The sequence below is a fragment of the Pseudonaja textilis genome, chromosome 4, assembly GCF_049901715.1.
Source record: "Pseudonaja textilis isolate UNSWEBS1 chromosome 4, rPseTex1.2, whole genome shotgun sequence".
In the NCBI taxonomy this organism is placed as follows: Eukaryota; Metazoa; Chordata; class Lepidosauria; order Squamata; family Elapidae; genus Pseudonaja; species Pseudonaja textilis.
The window spans coordinates 93,159,519-93,170,977 of NC_141993.1; the positions used below are offsets into that span (position 1 = coordinate 93,159,519).

An 11,459-nucleotide genomic window follows, 5' to 3' on the forward strand; every position below is an offset into this window, starting at 1 on the left:
GCAGGAAGAAGGGTCCGTTTGGCACCTCTGGTTCCTCTCAGGGTCCATGATCCCCAGTTTCCCGCAGCCTCCTTTCACACCTCCAGCACGCTTCCCCCTCCGCCCCCTCGATGCCCCCTCCCCCCCGGTTGTGGCAGTTGCTAGTGAGCGTCAAAGAAAGGGAAGATCAGCAGCTGACAAACGCGGTTGTTAAGTGAATCTGGCTTCCCCGCCGACTTTGCTTGTAAGTTCACGTGACCCCCGGAAACCCTGCAACCGTCATAAATACGAGTCAGTTGCCAAGCGTCTGAATTTTGGTCACGTGACCCCTGGGGGTGCTGCAATGATTATGTGCCGTGTGTCAAATTCTCAGTGCTGTTGTAACTTTGAACAGTCACTAAATGAAGCATTGTAAGACGAGGACTTCCTTCGTTTTGGAATTCCCATTTTCAAAAGGGCATCCCACAACTTGAGATGGTCAAGACAGTCAAAGGCCTTTTTATAGTTAACGAAGCACAGATTGATTTCTTTGGGGTATTTTTTTTTTTTTTTGGCTGTCTCAAATATCCGGAGTGTGTCAGCAATAATATTTCTTGTCCCTTGGCCTTTTCTAAAGACAGCCTGGACATCTGGCATCTCCTTCTCCATGCAGGACGCTACATTGGCCAACCCTAAATATTTATTTTGGTAGCAGATGAAATTAAGGGGATTGTACAACAGTGAACACACTCTAATTACATCTCTTTTATTTGGCATGTGCAATAATCTGTTGGCCCCTTGTCATTCTCCAGAGAGCCTTTACTACTCCTCCTTCCATGGTGTCCATCTTTCCAGAGACATTTCTTGAATTCCTCTTGTTTCTGGTTTAGTAACATCCAGACTGGCAACTAATGTCTCCTCCCAGAGTCTCCTATAAATAGGGAATACCTTCTAAAGTCTCTTAGATGTTGGCACTTCTCCTGAAATTCAGCGTTCTCCTTCCATCTTTGAATCAGTTACTATCTCCTCCCTATTGGTATCCTTCAGCAAAGAGGTCTTCAAACTTGGCAACCTCAAGACTTGTGGACTTCAACTCCCAGAATTCCTCAGCCAGCCACCTCTTAAAGCTTCTAAGTTTGGAGACCAAGGTGCTTGGTCTTCAAGAGGCAACTGGGTTTTCTTGTTTTTCTTTGGAGATGTTCTGCTTCCCACCCAAGAAGCTCCTTCAGATTTGAATGGAAGAAGCTTCTTCAACGAGAAGGTAGATATCTTCAGAGAAAGTGAAGGAAGTCCAGTCGCCTCTTGAAAAAGCTCCTTTGGGACAACCGTGACCTGGATGACTGAGAAGCTCCATGGCCATGAAGGTTGGAGGCGCCTGCTTTTGAGTATCAACGGGGGATGAAAGCCACCCAAATATGGAGAACTTTTGGAAGGTTTTCTTTGTGCTTGACTCTCTTCCGATCTTTTCTAACAGTTTTCTCAACTTCTCTGTTGACTTCCTTCCTGAAATGTTCGTCTTGGCTTTGACTTCTCTAAATTGGCCAATTCTACCATTTGTTCTGACATTTTGTTTTCTTTCTTTTGTTTCCTCAACTTTTTCTCTGCATCTATTCCCTTTGGGCCTCTTTAGAATTCTCTCTCTCTCTCTCGTTTTTCCTTTTTGTGGGAATTGTTCTCACTTGCACTTTCATTGCATCTCATTTCATAGAGTTCCCCATCCTTCCTGCATGCATTAAATCTACTGGAAGGCCAAGACGTTGGATTCCACCAGCCTTCCCTTGGAGTTGATTAAAAGCTGATCTTCTGAAGTTCAAGACCCAAATAGGTCTCTTCTAATCCTACACACACACACACACACACACACACACAGAGAGAGAGAGAGAGAGAGAGAGAGAGAGAGAGAGAGAGAGAGAGGAAATGAAGTAAAGGATAATATGTTTATTTTTTCCCAAGGCTGCTCTGCTTATTTAGTTCGAGCATTTACTCTCTGTTGGGGGTCAGAACAGTGAATCCTCTCTTTCTTTCCTTCCTTCCTTCCTTCCTTCCTTCTCACCTCCCTCCCTCCCTCCCTCCCACCTGCCTGCCTTCTTTCCTTTCTCCCTCCTGCTTATTCTACTTTTCCTTCCTTCCTTCCTTCCTTCCTTCCTTCCTTCCTTTCTTTCTTCCTTTTCTTTTCTTTCTTTTTTTCTTTTTTCTTCTTTTTCCTTTTTCTTTCCTTTTGTTTTTTCTCATCTCTTGTTTGACCTTCCTTCCTTCCATCCATTCTTTCTTCCATTCCTTTTTTTTTCCTTTCATTCATTCATTTTGGGCAATGTACAATATAATATAGCTGATAAATAAAACAACATATAAAAATTAACATTAAAATAAAAAATGAAGTTCTAATTTATAAAATGATAGGATAATGCCAGTTAAACTTCAACAGGGGGAAACTTCCTCAGATGGCCATTTAATGCTGGATCATTACAGGCGGAGGGGGGGCTCTGAGGGGACTAGCCAGCCCCTGTATGGTCCTCTGTGCCCCCATTGGCTGCAGAACCAGGTTTTGACCCTTTAGCCAAGAGATTGGGGGCCTTCCTCACCGCTGGGGCAGGATATTCCTCAAAGCGGGGGCGGCAGCAGAGAAGGCCCCCTTCCCAGGCCCTGCCAGTCACAATTCTTTGATGCGGGGGTCTCTGCAGCTCCCCCTCCCCTGCTTGGTCAAGTGGGACGAGCCGATGAGATGGAGCGAGGCCAGTTCTGTGGGTAACCTGCCCTGTGCCACGTGGGGCTTCACAGGCGGCCATCAACCCCTTGAATTGGGCTCGGAAGCAAACTGGTTCCCAGGGGAGACCATGGAGCAAAGGGAGTCCTTGACTTACAACCATTCATTTAGTGACTCTGCAAAGTTGCCACACTGAAAAAAAAGTGACACGTGACCATTTTTCACACCGTTGCTTCCTCCCCGTGGTCCTGTGATCAAAATTCAGATAGTTGACACCTGGTTCATATTTATGATGGTCTGAGGTCACGTGATCCCCTTTTACGACCAGCAAAGTCAGAAGTGGGGAAGTCAGATTGACTTAATGATCTTGTTTCTAACTTAACTGCAGTGATTCACTTAGCAACAGTGGCAAGGAAGGTGGTAAAACGACTCAAAGCTCCCTTAGCCATGGGAAGGTTGGCCTGTGTGCGCCCTCCTCCTCCTCCTCCTCCTCCTCCTCCTCCTCCTTCTCCCTCCTCCTCTTCCTTCTCCTCCTCCTCCTCCACCACCAATGGTAATGTTTCATCACCAGTTCTTCTTCTTCTTCTTCTTCTTCTTCTTCTTCTTCTTCTTCTTCTTCTTCTTCTTCTTCTTCTTCTTCTTCTTCTTCTTCTTCTTCTTCTTCCTTCTTCCTTCTTCCTTCTTGGTGGGTCTTGCCACAAAAGGGCTTCCGTCTCTCTGTAGCCTCCCAGACTTTAGAGTCTAGTTGTGCCAAGGAGGCCCGTTTCTTCCACCCGATCCTTCCATGTTAGGATTACAAGTTCTCCCTGCTCGCTTCCAGGCTCCTGGGCGTCGCTGCAGAAACACCGGAGGCTGGGTGTGGCACTCCTTCCTGGCCTCACCATTTCCGTCTCCTGCCAGCCTCTGCCTCTGCCCTCTCGCTCGTCCCTTTGTCTCCCGCGTCTTTGGCCTCCCTCCACGGCTGCATCTTTGGTTCTGGGCTTTTGCCATCCGTCTCCTTTTTGCGCTGGTTTAATGCCTTCTTGATGAGATTGACCAGATGCCCGCCGAATCTATCCTCACCACCAGGCTTCGTGAGACACGGCCCGTTTCCTGCCAGGAAGGCTTTATATAGACAATGCAGCCCAGGGTGGAGGAAACCAAAGCTTTCTACCCAGCACCCTCTCACCAGCCCCGTTCTCTCTTTTCAAACATGGACGCACACACCCCACCAAACCCCCACCGCCTCTTTTCCTTCTTGCCCAGGGCTTCCTAGTCTCTGGAGCTCCATTTGATCAACCTTTGGATAGAAACGGTTCCTGCTGCTTTCCAAAGGATAAGACTTTCCACAGATAAAGGAGAATATTTATAGCTCGGGGTGGAAGTGAGGGGTCCTTGGTGCTCTCTGAGCTGGGTGGTTTCCTTGAAGACGTTTCATGACCCAAACTAGGTAGCGTCAGTGCTAGGAGGGAGTGGGGTTTGCAGGGAGGAGGAGGAGGAGGAGGAGGAGGAGGAGGAGGAGGAGGAGGAGGAGGAAGAAGAAGAGGAAGAGGAAGAAGAAGAAGAAGAAGAAGAAGAAGAAGAAGAAGAAGAAGAAGAAGAAGAAGAAGAAGAAGAAGAGGGAGGAGGAGGAGGAGGAGGAGAGGAGGAAGAGGAAGAGAAGAAGAAGAAGAAGAAGAAGAAGAAGAAGAAGAAGAAGAAGAAGAAGAAGAAGAAGAAGAAGAAGAAGAAGAAGAAGAAGAAAGAAGAAGAAGAAGAAGAAAGACTGGTGGGGTTCTTGCTGCTCTCTGAGCTGGGTAGTTTTCGTAAAGACATTTCCTAACCCAAGCTAGGTAACATCCTCAATGCTAGAAGGGAGGGGAGAGAAGGGGAGGGGGAGGACCTCTGAGGTCACCCCAAAACACTCTGGTTCTCTGACTTTATAGTCCATTCCGCCTCTACGCAAAAGAGGGAGCAAGGCAGGCAGCAAATTCCCCTGCGCTCGTCTTGGACTTGCAGGAAACTGGGAGGGGGGGAAATGAAACTTTAATTTTAGATATTGATGATTCGAATGTTCCCATAGAAACAGCTGGAAAGGTTGTTCATTTGAAAGGTAAAAATCGAGGCTGAATTGTGCATCGTATTTTACGACACTGAAGAAAGTTGGAGGTCACCCCTTCTCTCTCTCTCTCTCTCTCTCTCTCTCTCTCTCTCTCTCTCTCTCTGCACTTAGTTCTCTTTCTTCTTCTTGATTTTCTAACGTTTGCTTCCTCTGCATTTTTTTTATTTTGTAACGGCTTTAAAAAAGAACTGACTAACAACCCCCCCACCCACTCCCAAAATCTGCGCTGGGTGCCTTGGGAAGGGTGCTCTCCGTGGTGCTGAAATTGGCCAGGCAGCGCCCCCCACCTCTGCCTCCTGGAGCCCCGCCCCTTTCTGCAGGATGACCCCCTCAGCAAGAAGGGCTGGCAGTGGAGGAAGCCAGGCTGGAGGGCGAGGGAAGCCAACCAAGGCCTTCCCTGCCTCTGCCCACCGGGTGGGGAGGGGTTTTCACGAGTCACCCCTCTGGAGGAGAAGAGCTGCCCTGAGTCAGCGCCAGGCCGTCCCTTCTTGACGCCTTCTCGAAGACGGGCCACCGAGGCCGAAGCCTTTGCTGATCCACCCCAAAATCTTCCATGTCTTTCTGGGGTTTTTCCTTCCCCCCACCCCCCAGAACTGGATTTTTGCCTCTTTGAGCGCCATCCAAACAGGGATGTGGCTCTCCAAAAGAGAAGGCCGACCCCCATCAGGCTCTCGCTGGTGGGAGGGCGAGGCAGCGAAACACGGAAGAAAGGCCAAGCGCCCGTCAAGTCTGCCCTCTGAGTTTTAGTTTATTGGGGTTGCCTATTGATTTATTCATTTTTAATTGTTTTTATTTATTTATTTATTTAAAAGATTGGGTGATAGACGAGTTTACCCAAAGCCTGTTTAAATTCAATCGATCAGAATACAGCTGGAAGGGACCTTGGAGGTCTTCTAGTCCAACCCTCTACCGTTCCAGACAAGGGACTGGCTCGTCTCTTCTTCAAAGCCTCAAAGTGATGGAGCAGCTGCAACCTCTGCAGGGAAGCTGTTGCCCTGGTTGTCCTCCCTGTTAGGACATTTCTCTCTTGAGTTCCAGGTCGCTTCTCTCCTGGGTGAGTTTCCATCCCGCCCTCGGGGGCTCTGACTCCCCCGTCTTTGGGGCAGCCCCTCCGATCCTGGACTCCTGCTGTCACGTCCCCCCGGATCCTTCTTTTCTCTAGATTAGCCAATCCCAAATCCTGCCACCGTTCTTCGTGTGTTTTACTCTCCGGGCCTTGGATCCTTGTAGTTGCTCTTCTCCGAAGTCTCGATGTCTCTTTTGTAGCGTGATTACCCAACGTGGCTGCCTTGTTGCAGGTGTGGCTTTACTAAGGCTTTACAAAGCGGCACGGAGACCTGACGCGTAATCAGTCTCATGTTCAGTTACTGGTGATTGACCCATTGTCCCTGCTGGAAGTTGGCTTCCTGATCTTGGGTCAAAGCATTGAAAGGATCCCTCCGGAGAGGCTGGAACGCAACCCCCAACATCTACAGCCAGAGATCTTGGCTATCTAGGCTGGGGACAATGGGCATCGGAACCCAACCTCTCCGGAAGCCCTTGGAGGTTGTCCCCGCTGCCGGCCTGCAGTTTGCAAAAAGCTGCTTTTTAATCAACCGGGAAACCGTCCCATTTCAAGCAGGAAAACCAAAGCGCTGCAGATCGATCAGGGAAGGGAGGCAGCATCTGCCCTGCATAAAAAGTGGAAAACGACGCGGGGACAGCGAGGGGGAGCCAGCAATTTATTTCTTGTCCTCCATTTGCAACCACAGTGGAGCCCAACGTGAGAAATTTTGTTATGTGAGGGTTTTTGTTCGCCATTTTATGACCTTTCTTGCCACATTGGTTAAGTGAATCACTGCAGTCCTTGAATGAATGACACGGTTCTTAAGTGAATCTGGTTCCTGACTTGGCTCGTCAGCAGGTCGCAAAAAGGGGATCATAAGACGCTGGGACACTGCAGCCGTCATAAAGGAGAGTCGGTGGTCAAGCATCCAAATGTAAAACATGACCATGGGGATGTTGCCAGGGTCATGTGAAAATGGTCATCAGTCACTTTTCTCAGTGCCGTTGCAACTTTAAATGGTCACTCAATGAACCGTTGTAAGTCGAGGACTACCTGTACTCTGCTATGTGTATCCTAACTTCTTGGGGTTAAGAATGTAACAAATAAATAGGTTGCAACTATTCCCACAGGACACTCCTCTCTTCAAGGAGAGGAAAGAGGAGAGGCGTTTAAAGACCATATTCTACCATATTTCTCTGAAAATAAAACCAGGTCTTATATTAATTTTTGCTCCAAAAGACACATTAGGGCATATTTTCAGGGGAGGTCTTATTTTTGTTGTTGCAGCAGACACACTAAACGCTCCCATCTGCCTGACAATCTTAACTGGGGCTTATTTGGGGGGATAGGGCTTATACTACAAGCATCCTGACAAATTAGGCTAGGGCTTATTTTCCGGTTGGGTCTTATTTTCAGGGAAATGTCCTAGTAGCTTCTTCTGTTAAAGCAGGGGCATCCAACCTTGGGAACCTTTAAGAGACTTCAACAAATTCTCCAAACCAGCAGAGCTAAAACCACTAATTACCATGTTTCCCCCAAAATAAGACATTCTCTTATTTTATTTTTTTGCCATCAGGTCTTATTTTTAGGGGATGTGATCCACTGACTAACCTCACTTGCGCGCATCGCCCCCGGCCTCCTTTTTGCTATCAGAGGCCTTCAGGAACTTCTTCTGTGTCCAGCAAGGCTTTCCTGAAGGCCTCTGCAGTGGATAAGAGAGCTCTGGATCGATCCAGAGCTTTGTTCTCAGCTCCAGAGGCCTTCAGGAAAGCCTGGCCAGCTGCAGAAAAAACGGGCCAGCCAGGCAGGTGTCGGGGCATGCGAGGCCTGACTACACCTGTCCAAAGGTAAGTAGTAGGGCAGCTCCACCCTGTCTCCACCCTGGCTTAATTTTTACCCATGCACTCTGGAGTGGGCAGGATCTTAATTAGGGCTTATTTTGGGGGGTAGGGCTTATATTGGGAGCACATGTAAAAAATCAAGCTAGGACTTACTTTCAGGGTAGATTGTATTTTAGGGGAAATGGTATTAATTTAAAAAACTAGTAAAAGCTATTTAGAAAAGGCTAAGACAAAAACATAGCAGGGGGAGGGATGTTAATAATGGAGCCCTCCCACTCGTTCCCAGTGTGACGATGGCATCAAGAGATTTTGTGGGGCCTTTGAAAGGTCACAATGTGACCACCCCAGCAGAAAAGGCCCCCCCACAAACGTAGCTCCCAAGCCCATGGGACCCACAGCCTGCCCCCCCCCACCCCCCTGCTGGATCTGGTGGGACAGGCAGATGTATTGGGGGAGAGCTGGTGCCTCGGACCACCCGGTTCCTTCCCACGTAGGGCTTTAAAGATCAAGCCCAGCATCGTGAGTTGCCCCCGGAAATAAGCTGCAAGTAGTCCTTGACTTACAACGGTTTCACTTAGTGACCATCAAAAGTTGCAGGATCACTGAAAAAGCGACCTTGGACTGTTTTTCACACTTATTGCAACCGCTGCAGCATCTCCAGAGTCACATAATCAAAATTCATACGCTTGGCAACTGACTTGTATTTATGACAGTCCCGGTGTCCTGGGGGGGGGGGTCACTTGATCCCCTTTTACGACCTTCTGACAAGCAACATCAAGGGGGAAGCCAGATTCACTTAACAGCCGTGTTATTCACTACGCAATGGCAGCCATTCACATTAACAACTGTGGCGAGGTCGTAAAATGGGGCAAAACTCCCCTAACAACCGTCTCATTTGGCAATGGAAGGGTTGGGCTCAATTGTGGTCATAACTCGAGGACTCCCTGGGATGGCAGTTGCAAATAAACACGTAAAGAAATCTCTCTGTGGCCCCCTCAGAGTCCTGTTTCTTGATGGGTTCACACGACACTCCAGTGAGGTGTCCCAAAAGGTGCTTTTCCCAAGAGGCAACCGGACTTTCTGCTTTTACCTTGGAGATATTTCACTTCTCATCCCAGAAGCTTCTTCAGCTCTGACTGGGTGCAAAGGAGCAGCTGTCTGCAAGGAGTTTCGGTCCTTCCCTTCCCCACCATCCAGTCAGAGCTGAAGAAGCTTCTGGGATGAGAAGCGAAACGTCTTCAAAGGAAAACCAGGAAGTCCAGTGAAAAAAACACCTTTCGGACAACCCTGAGCTGGAGGACGGAGAATCTCCACCGACTCTCAGCTATACAAATTGGGATGAACCCCCTTTGAGTGGTGTGGGAATAAGGAATGGATTCCTGCGGGGGGCGGGGGGGAATTGCAGGCTACAGGAACCATTTGCACCCCTCAGGTGACGTTGAGGACACAGGTAGACCTCCGGGTGGCCTCAACGGCTCTCGGGAAGGAAACTTTTCTGCAAGAGTATAAATCCAGTCAGAGCTGAAGAAGCTCCTTGGAGGAGAGGTGTAAGGTCTTCACAGAAAGAACCAGAAAGCACCCTTGGGACGGTGTCCTGGATGACTGAGAATCTCCATGGACCCTCAGGTGAGATTTGACGGGCTGTGGGTAGCAGCTCATTACCTGAGAGTGTTTCAGCCTCATTGACCCCAGGTTTAATGACCCGGGCAGTCCTGGATAAATCTTTATGGGCCCTCCAGGGTTACTTTCGTCACCAAACGGTGGGCTGCTGGATTCACACACGACCTACAACAGGGTGAGTCTCCCTGCCTCTCCTGGTAAGCCTTGTCTTGGGAGGGGGGGGCTGGAGGTCCTTGGAGGGGGCTGTTGTGGTCGGTCAGGTTCTTCGTCTTGGTTATAATCTGCTTTTTATTTCTTTTGTTGGTGGGGTTTTCAACCGTCGGTGCCTTTAATTCCTTGTGCTGCAGGGTGAGCCCCCCAATTAAAGTTGACTTAAATAAAACGACCTGGAGCGTTTCGCAGGAGCGTGTGAACGGGCTCCTTTCCAGGCCGGGCTGAGCCAATGCCCGGGGGACGAGGGACAATCCATACGGGCCGCTCCGAGCAGCATTCCAAAACTCCCAAGGGAAACGGGGAAGAGGGGCAGAGATGGGAGCAGGTGCGCAAAACAAGAGAGGGCAGGTAGACCCCGACTTACGCCCACAACGGAGCGCAGAATTTCTGCTGCTACGCAAGACAGCCATTGGGCGAGTTTTGCACCACTTGACAAACTTTTTTTGCCACAGTTGTTACTAACACCCTTGTAAAGCGAATCTGGCTTCCCCATTGACCCCGGGGCACTGCGACCGTCATAAATAGGGGGTCAAGCATTCGAATACTGACCACGTCGTTGTGGGGATGCTGCAACGGTCATTAAGTGTGGGAAAACAGTCCTAAATCATTTTTTTCAGTGCCGTTTCGGTCCCTAAATGAACTGTTGTTAAGTCAAGGACTTCCTGCACTTTAAAGTGAATTAATTTCCTAGTTCCAGTACGCTTACCTGGGGCTTCCTTGGGGCTTCTAATATCACTTGTACACCCAATTTTCTTTTGCATGTTTTCCTTCCTTTGGACGAGGCAAAATTCCATTTCGCTCCTTTCCCGGTTTATTCAACGACGATACTGTTGAATACCCAAGAGCTCTTAGCCCAAACGCCATAACCTCGAAATGGTGACCTTTGACCACCGTTTGCCCTGCCGGCTGCCTTAAGAGGCTTTATTTATTTCTGATGGTCTCTGGGTGCCCTCTAGTGGCATCGAACACCCGGGTGCTGCGACCCTCCAGGCTCCACTGTAAACAAACCATGGTTGTTTCCACCAGGATGTGGGAACCAAGATTCTCGGTCTGGGTGGCAGGATGCGCCTCAATTGGTGTTTCTGGAAAACACTCAACCCTCGAGTGACCTAACAATCCAGCTGGCTTGGCTACCCTCGCCAAAGAATGGTCTCAACCGGGCTCACACCACTCAAACCTGGACTTAAGGAGAAACTGACTGACCGTGAGAACAATGAACAGCGGAAACAACGTCTCTCCAGAAATCTTGGGTGCCGCAACAACGGAGGCTTTTAAGAAGAGACCGGGCAGCCACTTGTGCCCTGGAACGATATAGGGCAGGGGTCTCCAACCTTGGCCACTTTAAGAATTCTGGGAATTGAAGTCCACAAGTCTTAAAAGCTGCCAAGTTTGGAGACCCCGATATAGGGTCTCCTGCTTGAGCAGGGGGGTTGGACTAGAAGACCTCCAAAGTCCCTTCCAGTTTTATCCTGATTGACTGAAGCCCAGCACGTTGTGTTTACACAGCTGGTAATTCAACTCAAAGGGCCAAGGGGGGTGGGGGGGTGGGGGCAACAGAACTCCAGAGGCTCCTGGCCATCAGGCTCTGCCAATGCCCGGATGGGGTCTCCATACCCCCAACCTCTGAGTCATCCTGGGGGATGCTTGCCAGCTGGAAGGAAGGCAGCACCCTGGTGGGCTCGCCCACCCTGGTCCACACAAGGCCAGAGAGAGAGCAGGGCTGCCTGGGCAGATTCAGGCCCTGCCAAGTGTGGCCCCCTCCCCCCAAACCCCCTTTAATATCAGCCAGTTTGGTCTGGCACTAGGCTAGAAAGCTGGAGGGTGAGGTCTAGTCCCACCTTAGGCATGAAAGCTGGGTGGGTAACTTTGGGCCAGGCACCAGGAGACGGGGAGTTCTAGTTCCCCCTTGAAGGCCAGCTGGGTGACTTTGGGCCAATGACCCAAACAATGAGTTCTAGTCTCACCTCAACCATGAAAGCCAGCTAGGAGACTTTGGGC

General features: G+C 49.5%; 1 long non-coding RNA gene across 2 annotated transcripts in view; it reads left to right on the forward strand.

Moving 5' to 3' along the window:
- LOC148125955 (uncharacterized) overlaps window positions 1–11,459 on the forward strand; it is a 28,771-nt gene that overhangs the window by 11,977 nt on the left and 5,335 nt on the right. The window lies entirely within an intron of this gene.